Consider the following 6,247-nt stretch of genomic DNA (forward strand, 5'->3'; position numbering starts at 1 on the left):
TGAAAAAGACTAGGCGCCATGAGTACTCATGAGCCCACATGTTTAAAATTGACAAAAACCAGGACCAGCCTTATCAAAAGGCTGCAAGACGGGCAGGCGCCGGTCAAGCTTCACAGATCAAGCCATAAACAAGTTTTACGGGTAGAACTCCTGACCACCCTGAGGGCCCGATACCAGGAAATCAAGGGAAAAACATCTGTGCCTCTGAGGTCACCTCCCATTTAGCAATCCCACTTCCCCTTAGCCCCGGCCCTTACCCCATATCTCTGCATACTTTTGAAATTATTGTGTGTGTTTGAATTAACCAATAACCGCTCTTCTGCTTCTGTACCCTGCTTCTGCTCTATAAAAACTGCCAAACCCCAACCTGGGGCGCGCAAGTCCTCTGAGGAGACTCTGTGCCCACAGGTACCTGTGCATTAAATAAACCTCTTGCTGTTGCAACCCGAAAGGCTGACTTGTCCTCAGTGGTTTCACTCTTACACAACCTTTTGCCAAAGATCAGGTGCAAACTCCAACGTTTAAACCTAAACAAACCAACGCTGAGTTTTACACACAGCTGTGAAACCCTGTCCTAAGAAGTGTGGAAATCATGGCTTTAAAAAATCTTTTAGTATTGTAATTGTATCAATATCACTTTGGGAAAGACAGTCTTCCAGTAGGCATTCTGCTTTAACCAGGTTTTTATATATTGGTATTGCTGGCCCCGAAGCTTCTGAACAGCTATGTGCTTCCCAGGAAGCCAGGCACCTTAGCTGAAACTAACCAGAAAAGGTGCAGAGCTAGCCATCTACCTTCTTATTAAATAGCGTGACAGAACTTGAGAGTTCTGGTTCTTAATCCCACTGAGCAGAAGCATATTTTAGGGGCTCCCGGGTACCAGAGAGGACTCACCTTTAAAATAATATTCGAGTGGCTTAGTTAGAAAATCAAACCCGACACGAAGTGTGAAAATCAATTTCTGCACCAAACGGGTTGATGTGGGATCGTTGCTTGTAGACCGGACTTTTGCATCCCTCCGTGTCGAGGAGGTTGGCTTAAGCTCTAAGGTCAGTAGAGCCCTGACTCCAGGGTCGCATCCAACAAGGCACCTCCTCCTCCAGCCTCCCTCCTCCCCGCAAACCCTAACCTCCGGGTACCTTGACCTTATGCAGAGCCAGGCAGAAAGTGGGTGAGCCAGGCCTTGCTGCGCTCACTGTCCTCGGGTCCTCGGTGCCTCCCCGCAAACCCTAACCTCCCCGTACCTTGACCTTATGCAGAGCCAGGCTCTGCTTCGCGTCCACGATTTGATCTAGAAAGTGGGTGAGCCAGGCCTTGCTGCGCTCACTGTCCTCGGGTCCTCGGTCTTCAGGAAGTACAGCAGCCGCAAGACGCGGGACTCCAGCAGGCGCTGGCCCATCCCGATCTTCTCGTCCAAGACGTTTCCCTGGAAGAAGCCGGCCACGTGGATGAGGTGGGCCGACATGTTGTGGATGGGGATGGTGCGGTTCCTCAGGTCCAGCGACGCTCGGGACTGCCGGGAGCACAGCAGCGGGTTGGGCGGCCGCACACCGAGCGGTCCTTGGCGCATGCCGTGCGGTAGGTGATCCGCGTTCGGTTCTCCTGCACCGCGGTCAGCGCCTGCACCTCCTGGTCCAGCCTGCTCACCTCGCGAAGCCCGGCAGCACCCGCCCAAGCAGGAACAGCCGGGGGTGTGACAGCGGCGCCTCCAGGCAGTCGGCGTGGCAGCGCCGTGGCGGCGGCGGCGGTGGGCGCTCGGTCGGGGACCCGGGGGCCCAATTCGGGCCGAGCTCCCGGGGCAGCTCCGCCTCGGCCGGTCTTCGGAAGGCGCCTCCCGCTACGCCTCGACTTGGAGCGTCACCTTGGAGAACATCATGTCGGTCCGCCCCAAGGAGCTGCTGCTCGGCGGTCGCCGGTACCTAACGGTCTGGCCCTGGGACCATTGGCTGCTCGGGTGCCGGATGCCGGAGGCAAAGTTCGGAACTCGTGGGATAGGTTGGGTAGGTAGGATTGGGCTACTCCAGGCCCGGGGACCAGGGCACTTCCCCCTGGTCACAGGGATCTGCCTCAAGCCAGGTCTGCCTGCAGCATCCCCCAGTGCTCAGCACCAGGGCCTTCGGTCGGAGAGCAGGTTTTGCCCCTTTAGATGAGCCTCCCCGGGTCAGTGATGACTTAACGTTTGCTTTGCAGACTGTCATATCTTGCAAGGTCATGGACTGTATCTACTTTCGCTCACAAACTTAAATGCCACAAGTTTTTCTTAGGTGAAATGTTGTTTATAGTACTTAGCTATCAATCTAAAGTTTACAGTTTCCACTCTAAAGGAAAACTGTACAAAGACGGCTAAATTTGGGGATCAGGGTTACTTGGTCGAGGAAGGAAGTGTAGGGATAGATCGTTCTTTCCTCTGTATCCAAGTAGAAAGCAGCTTAAGTAGGGTAACTCATTTTGTTGGTGTGCTGGATAGGTTTAGTGTCAACTTGACACACCTGGGTTGAGGGAGCCTCAACTGGGGAATTGCCTCCATTGGACTTGCCTGTGGCCATGTCATTGGGGTATTTTCTTGATTGTGGTGTGATGTGGGAGGGCCCAGCCCACTGTGGGTGGTGTCGCCCCTGGGCAGGTGGCCTGTGTTACATAAGAAAGCAGGCTGAGGAGAGGCCAGGAAAGCAAGCCAGTAAGCACTCAGAGCTGGCCTGGCTGGAGCACCAGATAGGGTGAGTGTAGGCTTGTGACTGGCCCCGCCCCATCCAGGGCAAGCCTTGCCCGGGCACTGCATGCCCCTCCCTGTTCTCTGCCCTCCCCCCGGATCCAGCTGGAGTAAGATGGTTGTCCTTAACGAGGTAGTAATGGGAGTTTGCAGAAATTTAGGTAAGGCGTTGAGGGACTTCCAAACAAAACTAACCAGCACCCATCCTCTCCCTCTCTGAGCTGTCTGCAGGATTTCCAGTGTGTCCTGCCAGTGTCGATGGAGACAGGGGGCTTAGATTGCATGTGCTGCCTCTACAAGGCATCTCTACAGTACTCCACAACCACTCAACACAAGGGGTGTTGTGTAGATACCATGATTCCCTGGGCTTGTCCCCAACTGCAGACCGTGTGTGTTCAACTTTTCATCATTCTTAATGAACAAGAGACTGTTTGCTTCGGTGACTTCTTAGAGGTGGATTTGCATGTCAGTGAGAAGCATCTTGCTAGAACTGGCCTCCTAGGGCTCCTCCACTGACAGTCCAATCGGAGCCTGGGTGTGCCAGGCTGAGGGTGGCATAGTCCCTGGTGGCAGTGGAGAATCCTTGGCTTAGATGAAGTCTCCAAGTGAAGTGATTGTGAACATGGTGGGAGGGAAGAGTGACGGCCCAGGCTGAGCCTCTAGGTCCCCTGACTCCGGAGTCTTCTCACGCACAGCCATGTTCTCCTGGTGTCCCTGACTTGTCAGGCTGACCTGGTCTGTGGCTCTCACTCTCTGAACAGACTTTCAAGACTGACTTGACTTTCCTTCTCCCCTAGGTGTCTGGGGGGCATCGGGCAGGAAGCAGTGCGGACCACTCTGTGGGAAAGGCAGCAGCAAGCCCTCAGCAGGCTTGAGAAGGAACGGGTAAGCTTGGACAGGAGGCAGTCACACAGAGGTGGTGTGCTGGACAGCTTTAGTGTCAACTTGACACACCTGGGTTGAAGGAGCCTCAACTGGGGAATTTCCTCTATTGGACTGGCCTGTGGCCATGTCTGTGGGGCATCTTCTTAATGAGTGATGTGGGAGGGCCCAGCCCACTGTGGGTGATGCCACCCCTGGACAGGCTGAGCAGCGCCAGGGAGCAAGTCAGTAAGCAGTGATCCTCCATGGCCTGCGCTCCAGCTCCTGACTCCAGGTTCCTGCCCTGAGTTCCTACCTTGGGCTCCCTGATGAACTGTAACCTGGGAGATGTAAGCCAAATAAACCCTTTCCTCCCCAAGTTGGTATTGGTCAAAGTATTTTGTCACAGCAATGAAGAAACAAACTAGGACAGTTGGGTAAAGTCCAACAGTAGTTTTGCAACGAAATAGTATTGTTAAAGACTAAGATCATCCAACAAAGTTTTCCCCTAAATTTGTTGAGACTGCGATTTGCCATGTCTGTTAAACTGTATGGGTCTATCACACACAGAAAGAGATCCCCTTCGGGGTTTCACTGAATTTGTCCTGGAGTTGCTCCCGCCTCCAGAGTCGCCACCACCTTCTGTGGTATGCAGTTGTGTGACCCCAAATATTTATTCACCCCAAAAGAAGAAAGGACCTAACGGACCAAAGAAAAGTTCTGCCCAGTTCTACAAATTAATGGGCTTAAGATTACTTACAGGAGCATGGGCAACTCATGGACACTTGCAACCACCAAAAAGTCTCACCTTCATTCCACTTTTTAACCTCTTACACACCATAGCTTACAACCAAATGGGGGTTGGAATCTCAGGGGAGGGTCAGGCAAGAGAACCTTCTGCCAAGAGATCCTGCCAACAGCTAATCCCTGCGGGCCTAGCTATTTGCTTTAGACTTGTATTGATTTTCTCACCCCAACTTCAGACACTAAGGTCTTCTGTAGGTCAGAGTTGCTACTTGCTACATGGTTGCAGACATCAGGCTGAGAGGAAAAAGCTACACTACAGGATTAATAAGTCACTTCTGGTGATTGAATCAGCCATCCCGGGCAACATCGGTGCAGGATCTTGTCTCATCACAAAATATTGAAGCTGAGGAGTTCGGTGTTGGAGCATTCGCCTAGCACGCCCCAGGCCTGGACTTAATCCCTACCAACACACACACACACACACACACACACAAACAGATGGAACCATTCCAATAGTACAATGACCATTAATCTATTCTGTTGTTCTTAGTTGTAGAATAAAACTGATTCTCAGATAAACGCACCTGACAGTGAAAGCCAAACTAAATCAGTACAGAAAGAGTAAAATGAATAAATACAACAGACCAGACATTAGATAATAGTTACCTAAGTTAGGGTGAGAGATTGTTTTGTTTTTAAAAGGCTTTTTTTGTACAGAAGCATGGACAACTCTAGGACAGCTGTATCACTGAAAAGCCCACCCCAGGATGGGGGACAGCTCATGAAAACTCCCTTTCTAAAGCTCTTAGAACTTGCAAGCACTTGGCTTACCAGTCTTCTTTCCCCAGCATGGTTACTGCAGACATTACCCTGGGGAGTGGATCTTTTAAGTTTCAAAACCTTCCTGAGCCTTAAGTTTTATTTACTTCCTGAGTCTATATAATTTCTTAATTAATTTTTAAAAATATTTTATTATTTTTATTTTATGTGTATGAGTGTTATGCCTGCCTATATATAAGTGCACCCATGTTGTGCAGTGCCCTCACGGGGCAGAAGAGAGTGTTGGATCCCATGGAACTAGAACTACAGATGGTTGTTAGCTGCCATGTGGGTGTTGGGATTTGAACCCAGGTCCTCTGCAAGAGCAGTCAGTGATCTTAACCACTGAGCCATCTCCCCAGCCCCTAATTAATTTATTTTTATTTTATGTGTATGAGTGTTATGCCTGCCTATATATAAGTGCACCCATGTTGTGCAGTGCCCTCACGGGGCAGAAGAGAGTGTTGGATCCCATGGAACTAGAACTACAGATGGTTGTTAGCTGCCATGTGGGTGTTGGGATTTGAACCCAGGTCCTCTGCAAGAGCATTCATTTTTTTTAACCCCTGAGCCATCTCTCTAGCCCCGACTTCCAGGATCTTAATGAACCTCTCTCTGGATGAAATGTTGCAACTAGAAGAAAATGGGTCCACTTGACAGGCAGAAGAGGAGACAGAAAAGACCAACAGGTACAGGCTATGCCAATCCTGGAGGGTAAACCCCTTTAGTTCTCAGTCACGGGAGGATGGGGGACACTCCCATGAGCAGAGACTAGTTACCTCCAGAATGAACACTCTTCCACATTTCGTGGGTAAGGCTTTATCTGTGCTCAGTCACAGACTATCGGTCTTGGTGGCATCCCTCCTCCTTAACTTCATGTTCAATGTTTTATTCTCCCCACAGGAAGGTTCACACCCCATGACATAACCACATCTCAAGAATCTGTACAAAGACCACAGTGATCCCTGGGTCTTCAAGCTCTAGGGGCTGTAGAACTAGGGAACTCTTTAAGATGAGTCTGCAGACTGACTTCACCTAGACTCATTGTAGTAGCTGGGGGGACCTGAACAGAAAGCAGGACCCCAAGGCCAAGCAGGAAGCAGTTTTTGT

General features: G+C 50.7%; 1 pseudogene; it reads right to left on the minus strand.

Moving 5' to 3' along the window:
* LOC103738533 overlaps positions 1-1,876 on the minus strand; it is a 22,265-nt pseudogene extending 20,389 nt beyond the window's left edge.
* Positions 1,877-6,247: the final 4,371 nt, after the last annotated feature.

Source organism: Nannospalax galili, unplaced genomic scaffold (genome assembly GCF_000622305.1).
Source record: "Nannospalax galili isolate Female #2095 unplaced genomic scaffold, S.galili_v1.0 scaffold598, whole genome shotgun sequence".
Lineage (NCBI taxonomy): Eukaryota > Metazoa > Chordata > Mammalia > Rodentia > Spalacidae > Nannospalax > Nannospalax galili.